General features: G+C 39.9%; 1 protein-coding gene across 5 annotated transcripts in view; it reads right to left on the bottom strand.

The window, feature by feature from the left end:
• TBC1D5 (TBC1 domain family member 5) overlaps positions 1-16008 on the bottom strand; it is a 659247-nt gene extending 643239 nt beyond the window's left edge. For 3 of the 5 annotated variants that reach the window (XM_057491222.1, XM_057491228.1, XM_057491223.1), the window contains exon 1: positions 15637-16008. The gene's annotated coding sequence lies outside the window, so the exon portion shown is untranslated. The remainder of the gene's footprint in view (positions 1-15636) is intronic. The other 2 variants (XM_057491224.1, XM_057491225.1) reach the window with 1 other exon arrangement.
• Positions 16009-17491: the final 1483 nt, after the last annotated feature.

Here is a 17491-nt window from a genome sequence, read left to right as displayed (position 1 = left end):
AATTAGTTGGAAACCCATTGAGAGTCATGCACTGAACTCGGTGCTTTTTACAAACATTAACCTATTTCCCATGACACACCTGCAAGGTAGTCTTACCCTTATTTTACATATGAGAAAACTAAGTATCATAAGGTTTAAATCACTGGATTACTAAGTGGTGGAGCCACATTCTAATCCAGATCCATTTAACTAACTTCAAGGTCTGTTTGCTCTTTCTACCAATCTAGATTGACTTATGCTAATTTTGTTCATGGGTTTAAAAAAAATATCTCCCACTAGTTTTTTTCCAGAAATTTGTATTTGCAACTGGGGGATGAGAATAAAGTCATTTCCAGGAGTTATTTTTGCAAATACCAAACCACAATTTCATCCAAATTCTTCTTGGTTTGACATTTATTATTTCAAATATGAATATTAAAATTAACCATCGACACATCAAGACTTAAGGCACACATTATTACCACAAAAGATCTCCTACAACAGTGCAGATTCTGAATAGATCTAAGATCAAAAGTTGGAGTAATATACTGGTAAAAGTTTTGCCAAACAGTATCTCTGTTTACTAAATGTTTCTAAGTCTACTGTTTCTAAGAATGACTATGTGAAGCTCAGAATTCCTTCGTTTTATTAGAATCCTTCATCCCACATATTAGAACAAATCAGAAAATATATCTGTATGTTTTCTTCACAGAGAAAATGCTTGAAATGCATTTTCATTGGGTATAGAATCTTAAACTGGCAATTTTTTTTCCCCAGCCAATTGAGATATTTTCCCACTGTTTCTGGCTTCCATTTCTGCTCCTGAGCAGTCAGCTGCCAGTGTAACTGCCACAGCTGCTTTAAAACTACCTTTTGTTCTCTATCACCTCTTAAGATATTCTGTTTGTTGCTGGTGATTTCCATGTTACTGTGATATCTCTAGATGCATATTCCCTTGTAGTTATTCTGCTTTTAATTCTCTGAACTTCTTAAACTCATGGACTGGTGTTTTTCATCAGCTCTGAAAAATTATCAGCTATTATTTCTTCAAACATTGCCTCTTTTCCCTTTTTTCCTATTATTTCTCCCTTCTACAATTAGAAAACTAATGAAACTGCTAGACATTCTCATTCTATGTTCTATATACCTTAATCTCTTTCCTTTTATGCATTTCCTTGACTTCCTGTACTATATTCTGGATATCCAGTTCATTTATTTAGTTCCATTTAATCCATCATTAAGCATACCCACTGAGTTTTTCATTATAATTACTGTATTTTTCTTATATCTGGAAGTTTTAAGATCTTTTTCAAATCTGTAAGTTTGCAGTTCCCTGCAAATATTTATCATCTTTTTATAAACATAATAAAAAGATATTTTATAATCTTTGATAATTCCAAAATCTGAAGATTTTTAAGGGCCTACTTCTGACAGTTGTTTCTGCTGCTTCTTACTCATGATGGCTTGTTTCCTTTTGTTTGTCAAATTTTGTGAGCTAATTCTTTGGGAAATTACATCAGGAATTCCTAGGACATAAGATGAAAACGCATTCTATCTGATATTCAATTGCCTCTGCGAGACACCTAGAACCACTTTTAAATTCACAACTTGAGGGTTTTTTTTTTCAGGGGGGTTGTTTGTTTTGGGTGACCATTGAATTGAGCTGCAAATCAAAGACAAAAGTCTATGATTATAGCTTTTGAGCAGTAAGTATTTTTTCAGGTCCAAGGCAACTATTCTTGAAGGCTTGCAGCCTCCTGAGAGCAAGAGCATGGGAAGAGTTTCAATCGTGGTTTACCCATACTCTGTGGGCATAGCTATTTGGAGTTCCAGTTTCACTGGGAAGCAATTTCCTATTAGACTCTCTTTCTTGGGTCTATCTAGGCTTTAATTTCTATACCTTGTGAGGTCTTCAAAATAAAGTAAAAGGTCCCTAGAATATGGCATATGTGCTCAGAGGAAAAACGTTTGGTTTTAATATTCTCCTTTACTCCTCTGAATTCCTGTTTTCATGTAGATATTGGCCTGGTAATTTCTTACTGCCATGTTAGCTCTCAAAGAAAAAATTTTTTCTAGCATTTGTAATTATTTTTAGAGAATTCCTTTGTCCATATAACCTAGCTGACCATATTATGCTATTTTCAATTTTAAAAGGTCTCATATTTTTCTATTTTAATCACTAAAAGTTTCATTTTGTGGGAAAGCATAACACTGACCGTATAGAATAATTTGTCTTCATTCAGCTTGATTCACTACCACTGTCTAGGATAGAATTCTACCAAATCCCAAAACATACCAATTCCATTATGACTATTAAGACATGGGCAAGATTCTGAAATTCCCTAAATAGACATCTGTATAACTGCCATGGAATTCATCGTTTTACTGATTTTTTCCCCCATCAGCAGTATGTATAATGTACAAAAATTCTGTATTTGAAACTACTGGAAGACTGGCTATAGTAGTAAAAACATTACAAATAAGGGAGAACTGAGTTCACTCTTGTTTCTGCCAAGAAGCAGAATTGCAAAGAAAAAGACTAATATATGGAACTACATAAAAATGTAACAATTTTTCATAAGAATTTAAAAAATATATAAGCAAAGTTAAAAGACAAAATAGGTGATACCTGCAATAAATATAACAGGCAGTAAGTTAAAATCTCTAATATACAAAGAGCTCTTGAAAATCAATGAGAAGAAAATTAACACTCCCCCCTCCCACCAAAAATAGACAAGGGGCTTAAGCAGGCATTAAAAAAAGTAAGAATAAAAACAATATATCAATTGTTGCAAATAGATGAACCAAAAGCAATGATTTACAATACCTTCTGATAGCAAGGTTATGGGAAAATGTGATTTATACCCTGTACTAACAGTTGGGGTATAAATTAATATCTATTAGGCAGTTTGTCAGTAAGTACCAAACCCTAAATTACACATACCCTTTGATACAATAATCCCACTTCTAGAAATATAGAGTAATAACTTCAGTTCATGAGGACTTACAAAATAATTAAAAAATAGAATGCCAAACTCATTAAAATTAGGAATTACATGAACAATTAAAACTTAAAAAATCAAGAAATTATATGAATATTTCAGAAAGGGTGGGAATGGAAGTTACTTTTTAAAATTTCACTTTATGTTGTACTTTGATTTTTTTTAATAAATAATATGATTCTTGGGAGGTTGAAAGTACAGTCATATATTAACTCATTCAATAACTGTTGTAGTTTTTTGTTCTTGTTTAGATTGGCATACTGGATTAAAGATAGTCACAAATTCTGTCACTTTCTCCATCTATTCAATTCTCTTCTCCTCACATTGAATCTGGGCTGACTGTCTATTTAACCAATAGAACACAGCAAAAATAAAGCTCATCAGTGCTAAGCCTATCCTTTAAGAGGGCTGCCTGCTTCAACTTCTTAAAATACTTGTTCTTGGGACACTTACCCTGGAACCCACCAGCCATGCCCAGGCCACATGAAGAGGCCTCAGGGAGATGTTCTGATCAGTAGCCCTAGTTTAGCTCCCAGACAGCAGCCAGCATCAACTGCCAGCCATATGAGTAAACATCTTATAAGTGGAAACTCTAACTTCCAATGATCTGACAGAAAGTGAAACAGAGATAAACTACCCCTATCAAATCCTATACAAATTATAAAATAATAAATATTGCTGTTTTCTTAAGCTACTAAGCTTTGGAATGGTTATCACACCACAGTTAATAAATGGAACAGCTTCTTATTTACTACATTTTCAGCACTCAGAACAGTACCTGGCATGGGACACCTATTTTTAATAGGCACAGCATCACGTATGAGTAAAGATGATATACATGGAGTAGTCAAAAGACAATTACAATACACAATAAATATTATGAAGTAGCACAGGGTATCTGGCCAAACAGCAAAGGTACAACACAGACTTAGTGGCTTAAGGAAGCTTCTTGGAGCAGTGGCATTTAAGCTTAGACCTCACAAGAGTCAGCAGATCAAGAGATAGAGAAAAATATTACAGGCTTAAAGCAAGCAAAATCATAAACAGTTCCAAAAACTCAAAGATTTCAGTACTTTATAATGAAATCACAGAGTACAGGGGAAGCCAAAGGAGATACATGACTGAGAAACAGGTAATGGAGAATACTGAAGGGTATTACACTTACAAAGTAAGAGAATCAAGTTAGAGCTTAAAATGATCACCTGGCTCCAGGGATACCAGTCAGAAAACCTTATGGAAACAAAGGCAAGAGATGATCATCTAGAGATCAAGAAATGGTACACCTGAGCAATCAAGAGATGATATACCAGAGAAGTAGCAGGGATAAAGAGACAATGGATTCAAAAGGTAGAATCCACAGAGTTTGATGCCTTTATGTGAGATCTGGAAAAAGTAAGTAAAATTTCTGCCAGATTTCTGGCTTAAACAACTATGGTAATGCCATCAACTGAGATAATAAGCTCAGGAGGGAGAATAGGCTTTGTGAAAGATGGTATATTCATTTGCAGACATACTGAATTTGAGTCTTCTGTGGGCTATCCAGTCAAGTTATCCAGTAGGCAATCAGAGACACAAGTCTAAGGCCCAGGGAAGAAACCACGGTTCGAGCTATAATAGACTTTTAAGAAGTTTTTTCTCCTTGTAACAGTAAGCTCTATCTCCTCTGTAGTCCTCAACCACCCAGTTACTACTGTAAAATTCTCAACATTTGTCTCTTTTTCTCTGTCTGTCTGTCTGTCTCCTGATCAAACTAGAAAGGAGGCAGGAGGGCTATTCTCTGAAGGAAAGAAAACAAGGTATATCTGGAGAATAAAGAGGAAGTGAGAAAATAATTAAAAGGGCAGAGTCAAAGAGGTCCAAAATAATAATCAGAAAGTAGAAAGAGGCCAGAGGAAGAAGAGCTGACATGTCAGGCACTTCCCCGTCCCTGTCATTCCCACTCTGTATAACCTGGTCTATTTATCACTTCCCAGTGGCTTCCGTTACACTCTGTTTTGACAAATAGAGACTGTGGCTTGGCAAACTTTAAGTAGACCATAGCAGGACCATAGCTTGGAAAGAAAACTCACCATAAGGAGTAGAAAATTATACAAGCAGACCAGAAAATCACAGTAGTTGATACTGCATACAAGCAAACACAATGCTGCACAGTCTGATCTCTGCAGCCTCACAGTATTCTTTTAATTTCTGCCAATCTACACAGAAAAAATTTTCAAGCTTTAAGAAGATAAAAATGCAAAACCTCAGAGTTATTGCTTGGGTGGTAGAGCTAGATGGCCACAGTTATAAACGAAGCTGCAGGCACTTTAACTTAAAGTACCACAGAGCTCTGTATACTACCAGGAGTCTTAAATCTGAAAGTGAAATCAGAAAACCTCAAAGCTAGAAAGACCTTTAGAGACTGTCAATTTCAATTGCTACAACAGAACACCATAGACCTGGTGGCTTATAAACAACAGAAATTGATTTCTCACAGTTCTGAGAGCTCAAGTCTGAGATCAGGGTGCCTGCATGGTCAAATTCTGGTTGAAGGTACTCATCCAGGTTGCAGTCTATGGGCTTCTCACTGTATCCTCGCATGCCAGAAGCAAGCTCTCTGGGGACTCTTAGAAGGGCACTAATCCCATTCATAAACGCTCCACCCTCATGACCTCATCTAATCCTAATTACCTCCCAAAAGTCTCACCACCTAATACAACACACAGGGGAAAGGGGGACCAGGGTTTCAACATATGAATGAGATGGCCAGGGCAGGGGGGACACATAACATATCATTTGGTGCAGTGGCAGAGTTTTCCAAATACTTTAAAGTCCTTCTGAGAGCTGGGCTGATCAATTTATTATGATACCATATCAAAACATGTATCAAGTCACTGAAATTAAGAAAAATCATTCCAGCACAGCCTCCATAAATGAAAATTAATCATGACAAATACCCTCAAATAAAAATGGTTGGCTTCAAATGGTATGCTTATCTACATGGAAGTGTAAAAGAATCAACTGAAAAGCTGCATAATAGATTCAGAAAGTGACTGGTTTTAAAATAAATATCAAAAACAAAAGCTCCTCTATTTACTAGCAACAGACAGAAAAAACTTACACATACTGCACATACACACAAAGACACACAAAGGAACAGAGAAAAACCCCATTTGCAACAAAAACAAATTAAATACAGTGGGACTGAAAAGAAGACCAAATGATAGTGCTTCTGATAACCATGAAGGAAGAACAGATCACTAAGCAGTATTGAGAAAACTGGATAATCAAAAGCTTAAAAATTGTGTACCTTTTACTTCACACTATACAATATGTTCTAGAATAACTGCAAATCCAAAATTTAAAATTGAAACTATTAAAATTGTTAAAATATATAAATTAATAGATAGACAAACATAAGGTAGGAAAAGCCTGCAAGATATTAAAGAGCAAGAATTAACTACATACAATGTTCAAACCTGTAAGAAGGCAGAACAAGGAATGAAAGCATAAAGCCAATTTATACACAAATGAAGCTGTTAAAGAAAAAATGATAATACCCAATAACAACAAGTACGGAGCCTCTCAAACAGCTTTGCCATGAAGGATAAAGTGGTACGACCTTTCTGGTGGGCAATATGGTCACTTGTATCAAAACTATTAATCATGGGCATATCTTTTAACCCAGCAATTACATTCACAATTTTTCCTAAATAAATAATAATGCATAGGCACAAAGGGATATTAGCTACAATAATGTTCAGTGTAGCACCGCGTCACAAAGATTGAAAAGAATCTAGGTGTGGAGAATGAGGGCTATTTATAGCACATTCATACAATGAAACAGTATGGGGCCACTAATAATTACGTGGAAGAGTAACATTAGTAATATAAAATAGTAAATGAAAAACAAATGCAATGAACAAAATACCATAAATTCACTTTTAGCTTTAAAAAATAGGTGTTATCTACACATACACATTTATCTATATATATCTACAATACAGGATAAAGAAATTAATTCCTAAATAAGAGAAATGAAGATTGGAGAGGGAAGAGGCAACTTATCCAAGCGTCCTTACACCATACACATATACCTATCAAAATGGGTATTCTTACTACAAGAGTCTTGGACTTCATGAAGAACGGGAAGCCTAGTCTAATGAATTTAGTAGACAAAGACGGAACTAGTGGTATCATCTGTCCATCTCCCATCAACTCCACCTTTCGCCACCCACCTGCCCCACGAGGGATACAGGGCAACCAATGCACTGTCTCACCCCAGGGTGCCAACAGGTGAAATGTTAGTAACTCTACTTGGATTCCTGCAGGGCAGCTGCTCGGACCCTTTCAAAGGTACCTATCCTGGGAACTGTAAAGGGGTGATGCCGATCTCCACAGGTCATTGTCAAACAGAATGAACAACTCCGTGGCAAGGGCTGGTAACTTGCACTCAGTATTCTCAGTGTATCACCCCAGCTCCAGAAGAAGGCGGGCGCATCCCTTCCTGGGTGGTTGTATCTTATGTGCAGGCTTATTTCTCACTGATCTAATTATTCTGAAGATCCACTATTTAGAAATGGAAACCTAATTATTTTCGGTTCAACCTTTTTATTTTAGGGACAAATGTTTAGTAACACTGTGAGATAAAACATACCTGCTAACCAACATTTGTTACTCAGCTTTCTAAACTAGTACTTGTGGTACAAATCTGTTTTTCAGCCTCTTCAAGGCAAGATAACCCTGAAGAGAAATGTAAGAGATTCCCAACAGTACAAGTAATTATTTTTGATCACTTATTTTTCATAAAATCTCCAAAAAAGGCATTACTTTTCATATATGAAAAAAAAAATTTTTCTGATGGAAGGCTAAACTATCATACTGTAATTATTTCACCTAAGATATTTACCCACTAATATCACCTAAGATATTACTTTAAGGAAGCAGCACCTTCCTTAAAGATATACCACAGCTAGTCTGTCATAAATTATCACATAAAACTAAATACTGCTGATTTTAAAAAGTAAATCATTCTTCTAAGTAAAAAGTAAATCATGCAAACTTCATGACTTGTAAAAAGGTGAAGGTAAACATTCTTGTCAATATAAGTTTATGAAAATTTCAATCACCTATAATGACTATTTCAAATCTCACAAATCTATTTTGTTTCAAAAAAATAACCCAATAACCTAGGCAACTGAGTTGAGAAAAGCAATAAATCTGCAGTTACTAAATATGTTCATGGAGTTAGCCATAGATAACCACATGCAGCACAGAACAATGTCTGAATGACATTATCTTTAGATCGCTTTCACCCAAACGAATGGACATGTAATGAGCACCTACAGCATGCTGGGCCCTACAGCAAGTATGAAAGATACAAAATGCTCATACAGAGATCCTATACTCCAGTTCTCTGCCTAGTCAAGGAGAGAGGAGCTATTGTAACTGAACCTAAAGAAGTTAGAAGCTGGTCTCTAGCTCCTTGCTGGCACCAGGAGCAAGATAAGGATAACTGAGTAGATAGAGCAAGATTGTCTATTTTGTTCCCAGAGTTTAGAGACAGAAATAGTCCAAAGACAACCTAGGAGAGGAACTGAAAGTTACCACAAGATCCTTCATCAACACTCCCTACTAGATTTGCAAAAGTAACTGCAGTTCTGCACACAGGCTTCTTAATAATTCTGCCTACAGCTTGAGAGGGAAGACAATAATTGTCCTACCTGGAGTTTGCAGGAATGTCATGACCAGACTTGTGCTGACAAGACTCAAGCAACCAAGGACTGAGAGTTTCATGACCCTCCTCTGACCCTCACTGATGTCTAGCTGTCTGCAATTATCTGTCACCTCCTGCTCCCCCTCCTGCTCTCCCTTTCCCTGGCATAAAAGGATCTTAAAATCAACCCAGAGTTAAGATGGGGCTCTAGGCAATAGTCCTCCCGTCTTTCAACCTGCTGGCTTTTTAAATAAAGCTTTTCCTCTTTCTGACACTGTCTCGGTGTATTGGCTGCATCAGGCAGCAGCAGAACCAGACCCTCATGGTTACACTACTATGAATTATAAAATATATGTATACAGACCCAAAACCTTTATCTCCAATTCCAAAAATCCAAAAAGCTCTAAAAACTAATTGTTTACTAAGTTGTCAACAAACCATGGCCTAACTAATGTGAGGGTTTTTACAGTCTTTTTTTTTTATTATTGGGTTGAAGATGTATAATTTTGCTGGCAAAATCAATGTGTATGATGATGGGGTGAATCAGGAGGTTTCATGATATACAGCACATACACCATATTAATTTTCTGAATTCTAAAATCTTTTTACTTCTGGGACACATAGGAAAATGCAAAGAAAGGAGGATTTTTCAAGGAACAAAGGAGTCAGTTGAGGAAAGTAAACATAGTCAGAGTACCTTCAGAAAAATAAGGTAATTTTGTCCTAGGCTTCACAACACTAGAAAATTTTAAACCAGTCATTTCATACCACTATCAAAGACAACATTATTTCTACAGCCTTACTTCCTTGTTTTAAAAGATCTGCCAAACCTTATTTATTCATATTTAATTCTCCAAAGGGATAAAATATTACTATAACAGTTCTGTGTTTTCATCCAAAAAGTAGAAACTTTTGTTTTCTTAGCCTATACAGCTTTATATGAAATAAATGTACAATTTCCATAAGTTTATTCAAATAGTCATTCTTGATTATATGGATATGCAGTTTATCTGTAGTAGACATAATACCTAATACATGATAGCTATGTGCCAGAGACTAAGCTTTGTATGTATGTGCTACACAAATATACTCATTTAATTCTCAAAACAACTTTGTGAGGTACTATTATTATTGACATTATAAAGATCAGAAAGATGAGGCAATGTGAGGCTAAGAAACTGGACAGCATGGTATCATAACAGACATCACAATAAGACTATGAGCTTTGAGAAAACATGTACAACAGATTTGTTACACTGACTTTCTTCCCAAATTCAATCTTATCCCAATTAATAGAGAATTAATGCTACTGGAATCAGCCCACAGTCCCCCCATTCCCAACACTCTCCCTCCCCTATCTTTTCCCCCTCCCACAACTGCTCACAGCCATAACCTCTCATTTCTCAAGTTCTGGTACATACACTGTATACTACTGCCATTCTAATTATTGGTCCTTGTTAAGAGAAATGTTTTAGACCAGGTGTACAAGCACCATTCCTCAGACTGGTGCTGATATGGGACAAAGCTTTCAGTGGACTGAGAAAAAAGGGGGTAGGTGACAGATGATGTTAATTCTTTTATGAAACAAATTATTCAACTTAAAATATCCTTTATTCTGAGGTTGTCCTTTTTCAGTGTCACAAAATGGTAACAACCAATGCTTAAGAGGTTTTTTTAATAATCTTTACTGGACAAATAAAAAGTCAGTAACACAGTCAATTCCCCCAAAGTCCTAAATATTAGAATAACAAATATAATAAACCCTACCACTTATGCATTGGGGAGAGGGGAGCCTGGCAGACAGGCATAGGCAGGAAATGAGGACTAAAAACCTGCAGGGTCAAATGAAAGCAGATACTACTTTCACGTTTAACAGTAACAAACAAACTCAGACAGCAACTGGTCCAGATGTCTGGACAAAACAAAATGAAGTTTTGCAAAGATCAATATTGTATTCAGAGATTAAAATTATTGAGGCAGCTCTTCATTTTAAAGTAAGATAAAATGGGGGGAATTTTTTAAAAAGATGACAAATCTGAATTTCAAAATTAAAGTGAAGCTCATAATTCTCAAAAATACTAGGAAAAGGGGATTTAAACAGCATCATTAATTTATTTTCCTCTAAAAAAGGCAGAAGATTGTTAAAAGAATGGACTTCAGAGTTAGCCAGCTAGAGTCCTAACTCTGGGCTAGCATGGGACTTTTACCTTCTCTCTGCTTCAGTTTCCTTAAAGGTTTTGTGCAGATTAAATAAGGAAGATAAAGTCGCAAAACAGTGCCTGTCACTTGGTAAGTGCTTCAAAAGTACTGTCATAAATATTTAATAACATGAAGAAATAAATATAATAAAGAAATAAAGTAAAATGATTATAAAAATTACAGTACTAAAGGAGAAAACCAAGATGGCACCGTGAGTAGGGCAGTGGAAATCTTCTCCCAAAACCAAATATATTTTTGAAAATACAACAAATACAACTAATCCTAAAAGAGAGACCAGAAGACACAGGACAATAGCCAGACTACATCCACACCCACACGAATCCAGCGCCTCGCGAAGGGGGTAAGATACAAGCCGCGGCCCGGTGGGACCCAAGCGCTGCTCACCGCAGCTCCTGGCGGGAGGAGAGGAGTCGGAGCGGGGAGGGAGAGGGAGCCCAGGACTACTAATCACCCAGCCCTAGCCATCCGCACTGGAGCACAGACACAGGGCGTGCGTGGGGTGCTGGAAACTAGGGAAACAGGACAGTAAGACCTGTGAGCAGGTCCCTGCAGCCGGCGCACCCGGGACAAAGAAAAGCGAGTGCTTTTTGAAAGTCCTAAAGGGACAGGGACCCCACAGCTGGACAGAAGCGCCCTGGGACACTTAGCCCAGCAGCTGTGAACCTCAGGGAGTTCTGGGTGCCCAAACCCCCGCAGCGCAGCTCAGAGGCCCCTCACTGTGATAAACAGCCTCCCGCCTGTTCCCCCTCCAACGTGGCTCCCCCATATTGGAGTAGCAGCCTGAGGCTGGCCACGCCCACAGCAACTGCAGAGCTAAATAAACTCCACAGTGGCTGGGCAAGATCAGAAGCCCCGTCTGCACGCAGCTGCCCAGCACAAGCCACTAGAGGCCGCTGTTCTCCCAGGAGAGGAAGGCCCTAAACTGGCAAGAAGGGACTTTCTCTTACCCAACACATGCGCCAGCTCCCCACAAATATATCTATAGCCATGAAAAGGCAGAAGAAATTGATACAGATCAAGATCACAGAGGCAAACCCTGAGAAGGAGATAGACCTAACCAGTCTTCCTGAAAAAGAATTAAAAATAAAGCTCATAACCATGCTGATGGAGATGCAGAGAAATATGCAAGAGCTAAGGGATGAAGTCCGGAGGGAGATTACAGACGTCCGGAGGGAGATTACAGAAATGAAACAATCTCTGGAAGGATTTATAAACAGAATGGATAAGATGCAAGAGGCCATTGATGGAACAGAAACCAGAGAACAGGAACGCATAGAGGCTGACACAGAGAGAGATAAAAGGATCTTCAGGAATGAAACAATATTAAGAGAACTGTGTGACCAATCCAAAAGGAATAATATCCGCATTATAGGGGTACCAGAAGAAGAGAGAGAAAAAGGAATAGAAAGAGTATTTGAAGAACTAATGGCTGAAAACTTCCCCAAACTGGGGGAGGAAATAATCGATCAGACCATGGCAGTGTACAGAACTCCCAACAGAAAGGATCCAAGGAGGACAACACCAAGACACATAAAAATTAAAATGGCAAAGATCAAGTACAAGGACAGAGTTTTAAAGGCAGCTAGAGAGAGGAAAAAGGTCACCTACAAAGGAAAACCCATCAGGCTATCATCAGACTTCTCAACAGAAACCTTACAGGCCAGAAGAGAATGGCATGATATATTTAATGCAATGGAAGAGAAGGGCCTTGAACCAAGAATACTGTATCCAGCACGATTATCATTTAAATATGAAGGAGGGATTAAACAATTCCCAGACAAGCAAAAGTTGAGGGAATTTGCCTCCCACAAACCACCTCTACAGGGTATTTTAGAGGGACTGCTCTAGATGGGAGCACTTCTAAAACTAAACAGATGTCACCAGAGAAAATAAAATCACAGCAAAAGCAGACCAACCAAATACTAACTAAAGGCAAAGAATAAAATCAACTACCCACAAAAGCAGTCAAAGGAAACACAAAAGAGGACAGAATAAAATATCCAACATATAAAGAATGGAGGAGGAGGAATAAGAAGGGAGAGAAATAAAGAATCATCACACAGTGTTTATAATAGCCCAATAAGCGAGTTAAGTTAGACAGTAAGATACTAAAGAAGCTAACCTTGAACCTTTGGCAACTATGAATCTAAAGCCTGCAATGGCAATAAGTACATATCTTTCAATAATCACCCTAAATGTAAATAGACTGAATGCACCAATCAAAAGACACAGAATAATAGAATGAATAAAAATGCAAGACCCAGCTATATGCTGCTTATAAGAGACTCACCTCAAACCCAAAGACTATAGGAACAAAGAAAGACTGAAGGAACAAAACAGCAGCAGAATCATAGAACCTAAGAATGGACTAACAGTTACCAAAGGGAAAGGGACTGGGGAGAAAGGGAGGGAAGGGAGGGATAAGGATGGGGAAAAAGAAAGGGGACATTACTATTAGCATGTATAATGTGCAGGGGGGCGGGCATGGGGAGGGCTGTGCAACAGAGAAGACAAGTAGTGATTCTAGAGCATCTTACTATGCTGATGGACAGTACTGTAATGGGGTTTGTGGGGGGATTTGGTGAAGGGGGGACCCTAGTAAACATAATATTCTTCATGTAATTGTAGATAAATGACAACAAAATTAATTAATTAATTTAAAAAATATATTAAAATTGTATTTAAAACTCACATTGGCATAAAGATGCATTCAAATTACAAAATAAAACATTTTCTTCTGTCTAAAATCTCATTTTTTCTTCTGATTTTAAAAGAAATTAAAACATTTTTGTGAAAAAAAAATTACAGTACTAAAAGTTGTTATACTTTAATAAAGGTTTTTAAAAGTACAAGCATGTGTACTTTTTATGTAAAGTATATTAGGTTATGTATGACACTTTTCAACTTTTCAATTTATGTTTTTTAAAAATTACTTTAGGAAAAAAATTGGAATCAGTTAGGAATACCCACAACAGGTGGAGACCCTAAATTGTTTACAAGCTTGATTCCAAGGCTCAGGATTGCATTACTCAACTGAGGCTGCATTTGAGTAAGAAAGAGCACACATTTAATACTTTCACCAAAGAATCTTTACCCCAGCAGTGCATTCAGACATATGCTTAATAACCTGTATGTTGATAAAGCCCAACTACCCATAACTGAGCAAGTCCTCCAGCCAGAAGTACTGAACTTCTATGGAAAATTGCCAGGGCCAACTGATGCAGGCACCACACAGAATAAACAACTGATACTTGCACTCTTCCTGGTTGAGACAGCTGCCCCAGTTCTGCTATTCCCCGGGTCTACCCAACGTGGCCTGCTCACTCTGTATAAAGGGTCTCCCTAAAGCAAGCTTTCTCAGTTCATCCTAACATTTGCCTCTTCCCTCAAGCCATCTCTCCCACGCAGGGAGAATTACTAAAAGGCACTTGCTCATTGACACATCATTTCATTTCTTGGCACACGAGTTACCTACATCGTTGCTAAAGGATAGTTCCTTGTCCAGCAGCACCTAGAATCTTGTAAAAATTGCTGACAAGGAAGCTGCATTCAGAACTACTCAATCAGTTTGCATTTTCAAATAACATCCCCAAGGAATTTCTATGCACGTTGAAGTTTGAGAAGTCCTACTTCATATTAGTTTTCTGCAGATAGTTGCACAAATTTTAAATGCTCTACGTCTATTCTAGTTTAGATGTATGGTATGGAAATTCCAAAACATCTAATCAGAAAAGTTCATTAAGAGAAATAACCAACATATAAATGAATTTCTTTACCACTAATATAAGTCAAAAGTGTTCAAAGATTTTCAATAATGTCTACATTTAATTGTTCCAGTCTTAACTATTTTGTGCAACCGCACACCACTAATGCATCGTTTGGGGAGCTAAATTTTGTTATACAAAGAATACAAAGGAATGACTGGGTCTAGAAATCTCAGCACAGTCCAGCTCAAAGGTATGCACCCTGCATGCAAAACTTTCGGGCTTTAGTCCCAATTCGTAACTGACAAATGAAACTCTTTCCAGAGAAATTATTCAGAAAAAAATCTAAAGGATGTGAACTTCAAACATAAATCATATTCCTGGTACTAAAACTATTTAATAGCAAGTACTGGACAAAGTCTAGGTCATTTGTAGACCGGAGCATTGTTTTGGATGTTTGTGTTGGTTTTGCCAGGAAAAGTAGGAGAAGGGGGATCAACTTTGTTTCTCATTATCCTGAAAAGCCTCGACTTGCTTGCTCTCACAGGTGAATACACTGAAGTCGTACTCAGACAAGGCCGTGTTTCTCCCCTCAAAGGCGAAGCGCTCCTCGCCTCCAGGCTGATCTGAGGTCTGGGATTTGGGCCGCTTCCGGCCTGAGGAGGAAGCGCGCCGCCCGCCGCCGAACGGACAGGGGGATGCGCAGGAAGGAAGCTGAGCCCCCGGCCTGCTACCGCCGGCCCTGGCCCCAGCCTCCCGCAGGAGGGCAGGCCGGGGGCCAGAGGAGCAGCGCTGGCCTCCCGCCCGGGGCTGGGGGCCTCCTTTCCCGCGCCCCGGTCCCCACTCCGCTCCCGGAGGCGCACCGCGCGCAGCCCCGCAGGCCTGCTCGGCGGCGGCAGCGGCCCGAGGCGGGCGGAGCCGGTCCCGAGGCGGAGGGGAGGCCGGGCGGGAGCGACGGCAGGTGGGAGCTGCGCTGGAGGGAGGCGGGCAACCAGGGGGCTCGGGCCTTTTCATGAGTGTCGTCATCTGGTTTTACCTGTGGCGCAGAAGGGCTCCCCAGCTCCTACTCCCTGAGTCCTCCTCCCCTCCTCTTTTCCTCTCTCCCCCTCAGTCTCTGCCGATCGCTCGCGGAGCCGGCGGGCCTGGCCCGACCAGAAGGAGAACAGGGCGGGCGGGGGCGGGGGGAGACCAGTGACCACGTGACCACGCTCTCGCCGTAACGGGCCGCCTCCTGCAGCGCGCCCTCCCCGCGCTCCACCTCTAATAACCCCGCGGCTCGCGCGCCCAAGACGCTCGTGCGCAGACGCCCGCGAGGGTCTGGAGACTGGTCGGTGCACCACGCGCTCGCGGGCTGGGCCGGTCTGTGGGGCCCCGCACGGCGGGAAGAGGAGAGTTCGCCGTCCGCGGAACCCCCTGCACTGAGCCTGCCGGCTGCCCGAGCGCATGCGCGGCAGCTTCCCGCTCCCCCTCTGTCCCGTCCCCGCCCCGCCTCGCACTTCCTTCTCCCTCGCTACACCCCCCACCACTCCGAACCTCCGCGCCCTGAAGGCTGGGGACCTGTTCCTGAGACTCAGCAACTCACACTCACTACTACCTTTTCAGGGTGACACTGAGACGAAGGGGAGATGTCAACCCCTGGGACCCTCCAAATAATTTACATTTCCTTCTTGCTTGTCAATGGCCTCCCATTGGACATTTTTTTATAGCTGGGTAGACTCCTCTTCATGCTTCAAGTCCCAGCTCAGCTGTCACTTCCTCTGAAAAGTACAGCACTCTGCTTTGGGGAAGTCACTACCATTTTGTGCACCTACTTTAACATAACCCATAGAAAAATAATAAATAATAGTTATTTTTTACCAACGCACAATCTAGGTGTCTTGCCAATGGGTTTCAGACCAGGGCAAGTTCACTATGGATTCAGTGAGACCAAGGAATGACAAGAGAACATTTTGGGGGTGAAAGGGTTTATACCAAACTTTATTCCCATGGTGGCAGGTCAATCACTAGAATCCCATCCACTCAGATTGAGTCTGCATGCAGCAAGCCAGTCTCTGCCTCTGGGCCTCTCTGCCCCCTCAGCTGTCTCAGCCTCTGTCCTCAGTGCTGACACCACACCACACCAGTCTCTACTCTCCTGCAGCGTTGCAGTCGTCCAGCTGTGCAGCAGCCCAAAGCATTAGGCAGAGCTCTTTATATAGAGACAATAGCAGTGTATTGCCCACACGTGTGTAGTGAGCTAGCCGATCAGGGCCAGGTGAGAATCTTGGCCACAGGAACCTTCACTTTATCCACACCAGGCTCAGATTTTTTTCTTTTCCTCATAACCTGGGTTGGTATATCTTTAGCATTGTACCTCAGCAAAGGTCCAATGACTATCAGAACATGAGCAATGTCTAAACTTTGTGATTGTATGCCCTCCACCTCTGCTTAATCAGGATTTAAGACTTCCCTTAACCCCAAGCACGTGGTGGAATGCTGGTGGTGTTTTCCCAATATGAAAGCTTTTGAATGGCAATGCTAATTAGAGCGGTAAATGTTTAACCTAGTAAAAAAAGATTTATGATCTTTTAGTAGCCTATCTTCACAAAGAGCTCCAGAGGAAATTGATACTGTTGAGTCCAGAAAAAAGGAAATCAAGTCAGAGAAAGTTCAAATTTCTAAAGGTTAGCTAGCTTTAGAAGAGGTTCCCTGTGTGGGAAAACCTTTGTTCACACCCAACACAGGGCTTCCCTCTCTTTCTGTTGGCCCTCTTTGTCGCAGAAGCTAGACAGGTTAAGTTCAAGCCTCTGGCCAGATTTAATCAGGGCAAATAATTAAAATGTAAAAACTTACTCACTGGAAATTCTGACTAGACCAATCATTACTGTTAAACTAGTGAATACCAAGATGAT

Source organism: Manis pentadactyla, chromosome 14 (genome assembly GCF_030020395.1).
Source record: "Manis pentadactyla isolate mManPen7 chromosome 14, mManPen7.hap1, whole genome shotgun sequence".
NCBI classification, from domain to species: Eukaryota; Metazoa; Chordata; class Mammalia; order Pholidota; family Manidae; genus Manis; species Manis pentadactyla.
The sequence above is the reverse complement of the archived record's forward strand: the minus strand, read 5'-3'. Positions and strand labels throughout refer to the sequence as shown.